The 14,134-nt window shown below is 42.2% G+C and overlaps 1 protein-coding gene across 2 annotated transcripts in view; it reads left to right on the top strand.

Moving 5' to 3' along the window:
* The first annotated feature begins 583 nt into the window (after positions 1-583).
* The window catches only part of FER (FER tyrosine kinase), a 442,861-nt gene continuing 429,310 nt past the window's right edge, over positions 584-14,134 (top strand). The window contains exon 1 of one of the 2 annotated variants that reach the window (XM_061152123.1): positions 584-639. The gene's annotated coding sequence lies outside the window, so the exon portion shown is untranslated. Of the gene's footprint in view, positions 640-1,320; positions 1,342-14,134 lie in introns of those variants that run through there. The other variant, XM_061152124.1, reaches the window with a different exon arrangement.

Below are 14,134 nucleotides of genomic sequence, written 5' to 3' on the forward strand. Positions count from 1 at the left end.
TGCCTTTTTTAAAAAGAGGGTCTCAGGTACTGGGAATTACAGGAATGAGAAGGAGCTCCCGTCTTTATGGCAATTCCAGCCGAAAGCTAGTTGAAGAGAATGAAGGCTACAACAGCTGCATGTAAGATACACGAAGAGAAGGAGCGACGCGCGCGCACTCCGGGTGGAGGGTCCGCGCCCCAAAGTGGCCTTCAGCCCCCGGCGTCGCCCGCGGGCGCCGTTAGCGTTTTAGTCACGCCCCCTCCCCCAAGCCCCGAAATCCCTCCCGGCCGCCGAGCCGTGGGGCAGGCCCTTCCAGGCGGCCCCGGCTTATCGCCCCCGGCCCGGCCGCGGGCGGGCGAGCCTCCCCAAGCTTCCTGTGACGACGCCGGCCGCCGGCCACCGCCCGCCCGGCGGGCCTGGATCCCGGGCCGCGCCCCGCCCCCCGGGAGCTGGTGGGGGAGGGCCGGTGTCGGGCGGCAGCGCCCGCCCCCGGCCGGCGCCCATTGGCCGGCAGCTCGCGGGCGCCCGGAGACCGGAGCGCCTCCGGATTGGCCGCGAGGGCCCGTGATGGCGGCGCCCATTGGCTGGGGCGGCCCCCGTGACGCGGGGTGGCGACGGGCTCCCGCGTCCGAGGGGCTCCCGCTTGTCAGGTTCTAGGTAGGTGAGTTCCGCGCCGCCCGCGGCGGGCGCTGTTGCCCAGGGCAACGCGGGGAGGTTGCCGGGGGGGAACGGGGGAGGCCGGCCGAGAGCCGGGGTCACGCTCCGCGCCCGCCGAGGGGCGCCCGGGGCTCCGTCCCCGCCCTCAGCCGCCGCCGCCTCCTCCTGCTCCCTGCGGCGGGGTCTCCGCGGCGTCCCGCGCCCGCGGCGGCGCGCCCCTGTTCGGGGCTCCGGTCGGCCGCCCGCCTGACTGGGCGAGGCCCGCGCTCCTCACCGCCCGCGACTGGACGCTGAGGGGGCGCGTGCCGGCGCCACAGGGCTGAGGCGGCCCGGCGGCCCCGCCCGCTCGCCGGGTGCGGGGGCTGCGGGGTGCGGGGCGGTGCCGGGGCAGCGCGGGCTCCGCCCGTCGCGCCCGCACGCCCTGGGCTCCGCGGAACCCTCGGCCGGTCCTGGCGCCGCGGCCTCTCAGAGCCGCTCCGCCCGCCCGCAGCTCGCCCCTGTCACCCCGACCCCCGGCGTCCACGCCCCTCCCGCCTCGGCCCGCATTGACCCTCGGGCGGCGGACGAGGTGTGAAGCTGGCTCCGCCGGGTCTGCTCCCTCCTTGCCGTTTAGGGCTGGGGAGGTGTCTGGAGGCGCCTCGGGGCCAGCTCTGTGCTTCGTCTCCCGCATTCAAGATCCACCTTCCGAATCACGCTACCTGGGTTGGTGTTGGTAGGGTGATACGTTTTGCACAAATTAACTGTGAAGTCGTCGCTTTGTACTTTTGTGCATTTATGATTTTGATAGGCAGTGCAGTGTAACCCACCATGGATTAATTTCATAAGGCTGGCACTTTCATTTTCGTTTGCCTTAGGGTTAAAAAGCCTTAATCTTTTACATTCGGAAGACACTGTATATATATTCGTTCCAGTCCCCCTATCAGTTTGACATACATTACTCTAAAGGTGTAGTGCTATTTTTCTCTCTTTCTCCAGATTGAGAAATTGTCAAATGGAGTCAGCGATGTAAAAGTCTAATAGAAAAATCACTAAGAATAGACCAAAACTACTTCAATGATTAAAGACTAGAAAGTATGTTTCAACTTATGGAATGGGGACTTTAATTTTTCCAAAGTGTAATTCTTGCACTGAGCGGTGTTGTAATCCTGGTGTATCTACCTATATGGGCTTTAGGAAAACATGTTATGTGAAGAGCTAGGCGTTTTGTCAGTCAATGGAAAGCAAGACTATGTGTGTTTTGTAATCTGGGAAGTCTTTTCTGTTCGTTCTCTTGAGCCAAGAGAAGTGTTTTAAAAGGGAGTACATAGGCATACTTGGAAACCTTTTTCCAGTTTCTTCCATGAAGGACCTTTGCAGAAGATCTGTTTCTCTTCATTAAATATATACCATGTGAAATTATTTAGGGTCGGGTTAATGCAACTTCTGCACTATTTCAAAGTTTGATGTTAGTAGTTGAAGAAATGTCAGGGTTTTGGTAGACCTGTCCTTTTCATTTCATCTTCAGCTATTAATGTAGCAATAACTCTGGTCTGTGAACATTTCACATTTGCCTTTTTCCCCCTCCAGTATTTCACATTCAAAAATTTCAAACAATGCAGGCAAGTTCAGTTGCTGGTGAATACTCATCACCTACACAACAATAATAGGAACAGCTGTTACATGGTATATACTAAGGAACAGAAGAACTGAAATGATCAAGTTTGAAAACCAGAATAAATATGTATTATACCAAAATATTGTAAAGTGCTTATTTCCGTTTGTAGATGGAAATAGTGTTTACCAAAACCATAGTAATTGAATTCCCTGAGAGTATTATAAAGCAGTCATCATCTTTGTAAATCAAGGCCTTAAGTTAATTGTGTTTTGGTAATCAGGAAAAAAAGGAAATCTAATGAACTTGTTATACAAATAAAAGTTTTGCAATTGGACTTGTGTTAATAGATTATACTTTTGTATTTGTATTTGATTTTTAAATACGCATGTTTTGCAGGTGAGTCGAAGGGACTATAAATTATGCACTGTTTTGGCAACATACTTAAAAAATGAATCAACCTTATGTATGTTGTTTTGGAATAAGAATATTTTTGTAGTGGAAAAAGAAAGCTTACAAACATGAACTTTTTTAATATAACTTTTCCATGGAAAAGGAAGTAATTTAGAGAGATTGAAGTTAATCTTGGTAGACTCAAAGCTATCTTGCGTGTTATTTCATGGTGTTGCTAAAGGAATATTTTAATACAAAACTTCAATTTATGATAAAAAATAAGAAATGGGTATAAATTCACATATACATATATTTATAATTTTCCTATACTTAGGAAATTCCTGTCCAGAATTCTTTAAGTATGTGAATCCTGCTTTTCAATTTTTTTTTGTTGTTAAATTGCTAAGTCCCGCCTGACCCCTCTTTGCGACCCCATGGACTGCAGCACACCAGGCTTCCCTGTCCCTGACTGTCTCCTGGAGTTTGCCGAAGTTCGTGATCATTGAATTGGTGATGCTAACCAGCCGTCTCATCCTCTGCCACCTTCTTCTCCTTTTGCCTCCAGTCTTTCCCAGCATCAGAGTCTTTTGCAGTGACTCGGCTGTTCACATCACATGGCTAAAGTATTTCAATTTTATTATGCCCCAAATCTGTTTTTCATACTTAGAATATTTCATTCTTAAATATTGAAATTGAGCTGTGCCTCAGAATGTATAGATCTTTGGATTGCCTCATTATTATTTTTCCATATCTCATTTGACTTTGGCATGCTTATGTATGGTCAATTTTTCACGCCATGCCATTGGGAAATAAAAGGGAACAAGCAGGTCATAGTTCTGGAACTTTGGAAAGAAAAAAATATTGAGACGTTTTTTAATCAAAGCTCCAAGTTTTCCCCTCCATCTCCTTCAACTATTTTTTTATTACGAAAGTTAAATGCTTTTAAAATCAATTCAGAAAACTACAGAAGAAAAGTAATTCCATGATAGTTAATGTTTTGGAAAATAACTGAAACTCTTGTTTCTTCTGTAACACTCTACCAGTGTTTGCAGTTTTATGGTCTTCATTGCAGTGTGTCGGCACTTACATCTGCACTTGGAGGAGTTCCTAAACTTGAGACTCAGTTAGCCTAAGTTAGAAGAGGGCTCCAAGATCTGGAGGAAAAATGGAAAAGAATCAATAGAGAACAGATTAGAGTCAGAACAAAAGAATCAGACCCAAGCAATTACCCACTGTTTCTTTTTTCTTAAGTATAAATATAGTTCTAGTTAACCATATGAAACTGCTGTGTAACTGACAAAATATGAAGCCTTTCAAGTTTTTTCTTTGGAATTCAGAATGTCTAAGTAAAATGACATTTACTTACTTCCTTACAGAAATTTCTGGATTTTTCTATTTTGGAGAGATACTTCATGTTCAGCTTTTAAAAATTTAATGTCATGCATAACTTGGAATTATTTCCTAAATATTCATTTATACTTACCAAACTATGACTAATTTTTAGTCTTATAAGTTACCACTGCTCACTGTAAGCTTAATATTGCCTCCTCCTCCAGAAGGTTTTGACTAAAAGACTGTAAATTTCAATGTATATGTTTCTTGTGAGATTGCAGGGTATAGTGAAAAGAAAACTCTTTATTTTGGAGCCAGATAATCTGCATTTCAGTCAGAAATTAGGATTTTCTTTTGTGGGATCTTGAGCAAGTTTTAAAAAACCTCTTTAAACCATAGTTTCTTTTTTTTTTTATTTTTTAAAACTTTTTAATTCTGTGTGGGGATATAGCAGATCAACAATGTTGTAATAGTTTCAAGTGAACGTGAAGGAACTCAGCCATGTATATACATGTATCCATTTTCCCCCAACTCCCCTTCTATCCAGGCTGCTGCATAACAGTTGAACAGAGTTCCATGTGCTATACAATAAGTCCTTGTTGTAAATCATAGTTTCTTCATCTGTAAAATGGGGATGATATTAATAAAATTGCCTCATAAAGTTGTTATGAAGAAGAAATGAGACAATCGAGGTAAAATGCCTAAATTTAGGGAGCACTCAGCGTTTACATTCAGTTCCTTTCATGGTAGTTTTTATCTTTTCTAGTATTATTGTGTTTATTCTACCATCCTAAAAGTCCATAAATTTTAGACTTTGGAAATTAATGTGCATTGAATTGACTGAAATTGAAAGATATTTACATTTGTACCAACCAAATAATAGAAGTATCTCAGATTAGCTGTGTGTGTGTTTATTTTTTTTTTAATAGTTCTTGGCTTATTGTATCTCAGTAGTGATAATCAGAAATTGACCTTAAATGATTTTAAGGTCCTCAAAATATGTCCAGTTCATCTGAATTCCTGAATTATTTTTCTTTCACATTAGATTATCATCTGTTGTTGGATGGTTTCCCTACATTCCTTTCAACCACAAATATTTGCCTAAAAGTGGTACAGAAAAACTAAATGTTACCTTCTTAAATCTCTTAACTAATGCTCCCCACCACTTTAAACTACATTTACTTAATCTGTTTAAAACTTTGTTTTCAAATGTAGTACTACACACAACTCTTAACTGAGTGTTTTCTATCTCTTACAGAAATGTCTCCTCCAGTCTCCCATAGGATTATTTTTTAGGGAGCAATATTTTACAGGTATCCCTGGTTCAAAATGTGTGTTCAGAGTATGGGATTTTGATTCTTAAAGGATGCAGTTATAATTAAATACACAGACCATCCTGTAGTTTTTGGGTGTTGTGACAAACTCTGTCTTGAGTAGAGAGATAAGATTTGAACTAAGTAGTCCTTACTGTCTCATCAGCAGGAAAACAAAGATTTTGTGATTTAAGTCAGTGATTCTCAATGTTTTCCCCCACCACAGTACAAGATATGCACATGTGTGACGTATTCTAACATGTAGTTTGCTAGCACGCCCTCTAATTCCATCTTATCGTCTCCCACTCTAGGAAGCATATCAGAATGCAAGTGACTGAAGATGACAGTACCATAGGGATAAACTTGGATCTGCTCTTATTGAGGAAAGTGGGTCATTAAAGAAGGTTAAATGGCTACTCCTAGTAACAAATACTTGGGAAACACCTTATAGCACTGTCATTGAGGCCCAGGTTATTTCTGCCTTTTCCTGGAGTGAATGCTCTTCACGTTTTCATATCAGTCTTGTAATGCTACAGAAGAAGAGATTACTAATTTCATGTAATTGATAATGAAGAGCCTTACATTTTTAAGGGTAACCGATGATGAACATTTAAAAATATTTGACTAATAGCACCATGGTCTTTATAGTAAATAACATTACTATAGAAAAACTGAAATTAGTTTTCCAATATAAGTTATTTTGCTTACAGAAAAAGTATTTCCATAGTGGAACAAATGGTTTTAGGAAAAGGGGAAACTCTTAATAGTAGAATATTTATATTCTAGGTGTTTAGTATAAATGATGTTCTTTACATTCGCTCAATCAGAAAAAGTTTCTTTAAAATTACATTTCTGTGAATGAAATTGCTCTGAAATAGTTCATCCTACATAGAAGTAGTATGTATAATATATAAGTTGAAGTAAATATTTAGAAAAATTATATTCATTAGACCCTTAGCATTAGCAAGTGGTATTTCTTGAAATCTTTGTGGACCTAGGATATAATTACCTTCATAAAATGAAGTCAGATTTAATTGAAAAATTCAGGTGATCCCTTCAGACCGTTAATAATCCTGTAAACAGAGCTCCAATCCTCAAAGTTGTTAAAGTTTTTTTTTTTTTGCCTCTAAAATGAAGACTGGATGACTTTGCATAACGTTATTAGTGTACATGCAAAGTTTCTTCTTCCTGGCTTTTTTGTCTGTGGGTGTGTAGACCAGAAGAGTGTTTCTGGCTTAATCGCAAAGCTTGCTACACTGTCACAAAGGTGAAGAGCTGGTCCTCGGTCACTGTAGTGCTTGCTGCTTGCTGCTCTTTCTTGGTATTATTTGACAGCAGTCGGACATTCAGGGGTTTGTGTCCCTTCTGCTCTCTGAATGTCTTCAGCTTGGGAGGGTTTCCCAAGCTTCTCCCATCAGGCATTGGGGCTTTTTGTTAATTTCACATTCTGCAAACAAAAATGCATTTGACTCTTCTACCAATATTCAGTTTTGGCAACAGATGCGTCAGTAGCCACCCTAGCAACCACACTATTACTTCATGAGAATGTTTATACAGTATTCTGACTTTCTCTTGAATTATATTTCCTTCAGAATCACGTGCTTCCTATGTACATTCTTATACAGATTAACCATCATTTTAACTTTCTTTGAGGGTTTAAAATTTTGCTGTGGTAGGAGCAAAAGAAACATTTTAAGCATTACCTTTTTGTTTGTTTTAGTGTAGAGTTTGTGGTGTCTGGTGGAATTTCTAATGATTCTGATCCAGTCACTGTTGTATTTTTTTATCCATTCTGAATTTGTTCCAAATTTATATATTCTGACTAAGTACCATCACTTTCTCAAGCCTCTTTACTTTCTATGTATTGAATAAGTTGGCAGTAGGAGAGTAATTAAACGGAACTGAACAATGCAGTTGTCTCAGATAATTTTTCATGACAAATAACTTGATAAATCATTATCCCGATTATTTATAAATGATTATGTTGGACAAAGTGTAAGAATTTTCCTCTAGACCTATATATAATAGAGCTTTTTACAAAGCAGGAGACTGATTTCTTTCTCTTACCAATAGTTATATACATGTATGTATGTATATATCTATATGTATATGGGCTTCCCAGGTAGCTCAGTGGGTAAAGAATCTGCCTGCAATGCAGGAGATGCAGGACAGGAGTTTGATCTCTGGGTCAGGAAGATCCCCTGGAGGAGGAAATGGCAGCCCACTCTATTATTCTTGCCTGGAGTATTCTTGCCTTGTCCATGGACCTGGGAGCCTGCCTGGTGGGCTACAGTCCATAGGGTTATGAAGAGTTGGACCCGACTGAAGCAACTAAGTATGCACGCATGCACATATATATTGTATTATAATTATTTTTATGCATAACCCTTTATCCCCTCCGCAACATTTTAACCTCCAAGTAAGAAGCAGTTTCTGTCTGTAAGAGTTTTTGAGTACATTGGTTGGAGTCAGATATTGTTAGGAGGGAGGGGCATTGACATTTCTTTGGTACTGCTGAAAATGTTAGAATTTTCTATGCATTTGTTTTGATTTTCATCACAACCTTGTAGATTGGATAGCTTGTATTTTCATTTTGTGATCTGGAACCAATATTAGGTCATATCCAAGGAGATTTTGCAATAAAGTGATACCTGGGATTTGAATTTAGGTCTTTCATATAAATGATGAAAGTAAAAATATAGCGAACCATTAGCAGTCCTAGATTTAACAGCAATTTCATCTACCTGGGAGTGACTCAAAGTTCATGTTGAAATATCTGAAGTGTTACTGAAATAATTTCCTCTTATTGGAAGTGAGATCCTGAGATATGCATGACCCCACCCAGCTGCCAGTGTCCAATGTCTCCTTGACTGTGTTCTCAGTTTGAAGTTATCCTGTATAATAACTCTGTCAAGTGATAAAATGTTGCTTCTTTGTAAAAAAAATTATTGAAAAGGAACACAACTGCTAGAAGTGAAGGAAAAATAGAGGCATAAGAAAGTGGTAGATCATAGCAAGAGAATAACATTTTTCAATATGTTTAAAAATGGAATGGTGAATCCAATGAATCTAGATGTTTCTAGGGAAACAAAAGTTGACTTGTGTAACGTCATTATTTAATGTTCCAGCTCTGTCAGAAATTTTCATAGTTTTTAGATTTTTTGAAAATGTCAGGAGTCTTATATGCATAAATTCTATCCCGTTTCCCTTCTCTCTCACACTCAACAGTAATATTGAAAGAGATTTGACTAAGTAGCTGCTCCTTTTTACAAGTTAATGTCATTCTGACAAATATCTTAAAATACTAACTAAACAATAGTGTTCTCACTTATAAGGTGATTTGGGTGTCCTTTTCTGAGTTCTACAATTGAATATAACAGAATAGTCGCTAGTCTGTGGTGATGGCCTTTTTTCTAAGGTTCTGATGTTCTATTATTATTTTGGATCTGATTTACCCTAAGATTGAAGTGGCTTTGCTTAGAGACACTTGCTATTACATGTCCTTACAGTAGCTTACGTTATAAAAATAATGCAGAAATGTTCTGTTATTCAGGAGGCAAGTTGTTGCAGGAATGGGACAGAAAGCAGGAAGTTGTGGGACTCTTCCTTTTCTGGTTGTTTAACAAATGCTATATTCACTTCAGGTAAGGTCTTTCTTTTTGGCTACAGGGGATTTTAAAGCACAGAGAAGTTTCACACTGTTTTCTTGAGGAAGAGTAGATGTTGTGCAGAGAGCATTAGAGCTAGACCCACCTAGGGTAGCATCTGTGCTACCAGTGATTAACTGTATGAATTCAGGCAAATAATTTTAGCTCTTGGACTGCAAGGAGATCCAACCAGTCCATCCTAAGGGAAATCAATCCTGAATATTCATTGGAAGGACTGATGTTGAAGCTGAAGCTCCAATATTTTGGCCACCTGATGAGAACTGACTCATTTGTAAAGACCCCGATGCTGGGAAAGGTTGAAGGTGGGAGGAGAAGGGGATGACAGAGGATGAGATGGTTGGATGGCATTACCAACTCGATGGACATGAGTTTGAGTAAACCCCGGGAGTTGGTGATGGACAGGGCATGATGGACAGGGTGATGGTGTGCTGCGGTCCATGGGGTTGCAGAGAATCGGACATGACTGAGGAACTGAACTGAACTGGAGTGAATTTAATTCTTATTGCTCAAGGCTTTGTTTTTATTTTTATTTTTTGGTCTGAAAGTTAGCACTGCTTTTGTTAGATAACTGGTAACTGATAGTAGGTTTTCTAGTACCTTTCAGTTGCATGAGACCACAACCCCGTTCACAGTATCTCAGGGCCCTGGGACCAAGAGGGCTGTCCTCGCCTCAGGTCTGGATGACTGAGGGGCTCCAATGATGCGCTCAGCAGGCTCGGTGGTGCTCTCTCCTGTTAGATATGCTTTCAGGTCGAGTTTCTCCTTGTGGCGCCCCCTGTTGGCTTACACTGTTTCAGTTTAACAAGCCCAACCTCGATAGCCCTTCTACTCGTGATTTCAGCAAAGGCCCTGGGATTGCATTTCATGGAATGAGTCGGGTCATTTTTTCATCCTTGAGCCCGTAATCCTCGCAGCGTGCTGCTGTGTCCTGCCTTGCATAGAAGCCCTTGAAAACATGCCCTCCCCTAATGTGATGCAGTGTTTCACTTAAAAGTTGCCATGCATTTACCACTTGAACCCCAACAGAGGAAGACAACTCAAAGACTTGTTTAATTACTACGTACGTCTAGGATCACTGGGTGATTTCTCTCAATTCTGTTTGAAAAGACAGCCTTAGGGTCAAGGAACTTATGGTTAAGTCATAAATATAACTTATTATAATAAAGCCAGCGTTCAGTGATAGAAGAAGAATAACGTAAGGGCAATAAAACTCTGAATCGGAAAAGAGAAAAAGGGGAAGTAACCCACGGAGATTTTCCAGTTTGTGCTGTGTACCTATTTCATTGGTCAGGGGTGGCACGAACTCTTTTCCTTGGCAATGGAAAAAAATTCTTGGTTAGCCAGCATGTCTGTCCGTTTTTCTCCCCTGCACCCAGGAAGGTCGTTGTTGTGTTTCCTCCTGGTCATGGCCAAGATGGGTGTTGAGAAGAATGCCCTTACTGGAGACTGTGTGGCCTCAGGAGCCGTTTCGCTGTTGAGGAGAGGTTGGAGTCCAGGGAGACATTTTGAGGGTTGGGCAGTAACAAAGCTTTGTTGGGAGTTTCTTTGGCAATACAACTTTCTTATGAACTTAGTAAGTTTTTAATTTATTTGTGTTTGATCAACTTCTCCCAAGTTCCCAAAGCCCAAATCCTAGTCTTTGAATCAAACTGTTGCCTGGTATGTCTTTAAGCAACGTTGTCACCCTAACCCAGTGAGTGGGTCTCCAGCGGGCGGCTTTTTTCTCTTTTTTTACCCTCCAGGGACCTTTAGTGATGTCTGCAGACATTATTATTATTGTCACAGTAGTGGGCTGTGGGGTGAGTAGGCAGGTGTTGCTGACATGGAGAGGTAGTGCCCAGAGTGCTGATAAACATCCTGCAATGCATAGCACAGCCTCCCACAAATAATTTCCCAGTTCAATATGTCAATAGTAATGAGATTTGAAATCAAGCAAATCCTAGGCGTCTCAATCTTCTTCTTGGCCTCCATCTCTAGGCCATTCTAAGCAACTTCTTGAAGTAACAGTGCACAACTAATTTGTCCCTGTTCCCAGGTCGTTAGTATATCTTTTGATAAGATGCTTGTGGAGGGGCCTGGAGCACCAGGGTTTCCCCACCTTTCATTTTGTGTGGTTAAAAACACGAATTTTGGTTTAGGGATATTTGATTTTCAGCATTGTAAATTGCAAGATTATCAGCCACCTTGGATTTGCGGTGAAAGACTGAAAAGGTTTTCCTTTTATTAAGACTTCACTCAAAGTGTGCTGCTTTTTTTTGAAGGGCCTTACTGAAGACTGCAGCATAGTAGACAATATACCAGCATCCTGGCATTTTTATTAAGTGTCCTCCTGTTCCATTCTTAGTAGGCAAGCAGTCTGATTTTCAAGAGCTGTGAGTTTACTAGATGTTTTGCTGATTATGATCAGTCACTTCTTACCCTATATTAGAGGGATACCCCTCTGGTGTGTGTGTGTGTGTGTGTGTGTGTGTGTGTGTGTGTGTGTGTGTGTAGAAAAATGCATGACGCACAGCTTGGGAGCCTCCCAGCAAATATTTGTTCAATAAAATAATAAGTAAGCCTTGTAGCTCAGTTGGTAAAGCATCTGCCTACAATGCAGGAGACCTGGGTTCGATTCCTGGGTCAGGAAAATCCCCTGGAGAAGGAAATGGCAACCCACTCCAGTTTTCTTGCCTGGAGAATCCCATGGACTGTAGCCTGCCAGGCTCCTCTGTCCATGGGGTCGCAAGAGTCAGACATGACTCAGTGATTAAACCACCAAAAGTAGTTTATTGCCTCATTGTTACTAAGTGTAAAAGACTAGTGGGGCAGAGAACACCCTGCAGAGGGAGAGAGATTACTCACTGAGTGGATCTGTAGGGGAGAGAGGGAAAATGGGAGGGAAAAGTTAATAAGTTAAAGAGGGAAAGTTAATAAGTCTTTAGACTTATTAACCTAGAATATTGGTCAATATGAGTAAAAAATGTGATGTAGCATAAGAAATGTGTTAAGAAAAGAATGTAAAGTCAATGTCTTCCAGGGAAGGGAAGGAAAGGGCTTTATTTCTCTAAAGCTCGTTGGAGGTCCCTGTCTTTAGGGAGTTACTGTTTCTATTTGTGAGTCTATCTGTTATACAGGTATCCTTGTAGTACCTTTTCCTTAGGAGACTCTGACTGAGGAGGGACTAGAGAAATGCAGAGAGAGTTGTTTCCCCGCAGTAACTCCAAATTCCAGCAGCTACATCTGAACTCACCTGAACTAAAGGTGTGATTAAATCTAGAGACAGAATGTTTTCAGAGTTTTCGTTCCTCTTGTCATCTCTTGGTCCTTCTTTGGGTTGGCTCACTGTCAGGTGGGAACTTACTGTGTTCTTTATAGTTTAGCAATCTCAGCTGCAAGTTGTCTTTCCGGTTAGTTCCTATAGAATTTTTCGATTGAGTCTTATCGGTCCAATTGGGTCACATGCTCATCCCTGAACTACTGCTTGGGGCAGGGAATATAGTGATGGTCCAGACCTGGATGCCTGTTCCACCTGCACCTCTTCCAGGAACTTAAGAGAGGGAATGATTAGTGCCACCCAGACGACAGAGATTGACAACCAAGAAGGGTAGTTCAACAGAAGAAAGTTATGAAATGCTGCTGCCAAAAAAAGGGGGGCTTCCTAGGCGGTGCTATTGGTAAAGAATACACCTGCCGACGCAGGAGACGCAAGAGACGTGGGTTCAATCCCCGGGTCGGGAAGATCCTGTGCAGGAGATGACAGCCCGCTGCGGTATTCTTCCCTGGGAAATTCCATGGACGGAGAGCCTGGTGGGCTGCATTCCATTGGGCTGCAAAGAGCTGGACACAGCCGAGCCCAGTAGAGTGTAAGACCAAAGAAAGGAAGTGAGGACAGCACAGGTCTAGCGCATACACGTGCAGCTTTCACCTTTTTCAGAAGTGTGTTTATTTGCTTTTGGCCGTGCTGGGTCTGTGTTGCAGTGTGGGCTTTTCTCCGGTTGTGGTGAGTGGGGGCCACTCTTGGTTGCGTTTCTTGGGCTTCTCGTTGCGGTGGCTTCTCTTGCTGTGAAGCGTGGGCTCTGGAGTGCGCGGGCTCAGTAGTTGCAGCTCCTGGGCTCTGGAGCACGGGCTCAATGGTCTTGAAACACGGGGCTAGTTGCTCCGTGGTATATGGGATCTTCTTGGACCGGGGATCGAACCTGTGTCTCCTGCGTCGGCAGGTGGATTCTTAACCACTGAGCCACCAGGGAAGCCTGCAACTTCCTTTTTTTAAGACTTAGGCCCTTATTGTATATAGACATTCCTACCCGATCTATTTTTCACCTGATGTCATGTCACGAACAAGAAATTTTCTTTGAAAACGTGATTTTTTAAGTGAATATAAAATGAAATCGGAATTCATTGCCTAATTTTAGATATTTGGCTTGTCAGAGTTAGATTTTGGTTTATCAGAATTGGGCCATTCCTGACTAGAGAAGTAGGAGAAGTACAGGTTAGAAAGAGAAGTAGGGCCAGGACTGGGGTGAGGCGAGAGAGGCACCGGTGCGGACTTTCAGGCTCATGCAGCTGCAGGGCGGCCCTGGCACGGCCCCGAGAACGCCTGTGTCTCTCTCCCGTCTCAGCCTTGTCCTCTCACAAAGAGATCACGTTCAGGGAACAGGAGCTGGGTTTGGTAACGAGTGTGAGTTAGAGGTGGTAGCCTGTGCAGTTGACCAAGTTGGTGGGGGTGATTAAGGTGACCTAGAAAGTAATTATTATACATTTTAACTTGTCTATAGAAACCTTTACTGAGCTCTGATAAGGATAATAATACCTTTGAAGTAATACAAGGAATGTAAGTTTTACTCATGGGTTTCTTTGAACAAGGAAATATTCCATTTAGAGATACTACCATGAAAGCTGTTACTTATTTTTAACCCAAACTATTTCAAGTGGAAAATATGACTTTTTCATTGAATAATATTGAATTTTTATTGAATAATAAAGATTACAGAAAAGACTTGAGTTAAGAGAGTGATGCATAAGTAACAAGTGGGTACTTTCACTAACTTCCTTAAGCAAGACGTTTGCCGCTTCTCAATGTCAGATATGAAGTCCCAGTTGAATAGTTGTCTTTCATGTTCTTAGGTCTTTGAAAGTCATGTTTCTTTATCACAGTGAAAGACTAGAATATGGAATTCTAGACAACTCTCAAGTTCCTTTGCTGATAGAGAAGCTGA

This window comes from Dama dama, chromosome 9 (genome assembly GCF_033118175.1).
Source record: "Dama dama isolate Ldn47 chromosome 9, ASM3311817v1, whole genome shotgun sequence".
In the NCBI taxonomy this organism is placed as follows: Eukaryota; Metazoa; Chordata; class Mammalia; order Artiodactyla; family Cervidae; genus Dama; species Dama dama.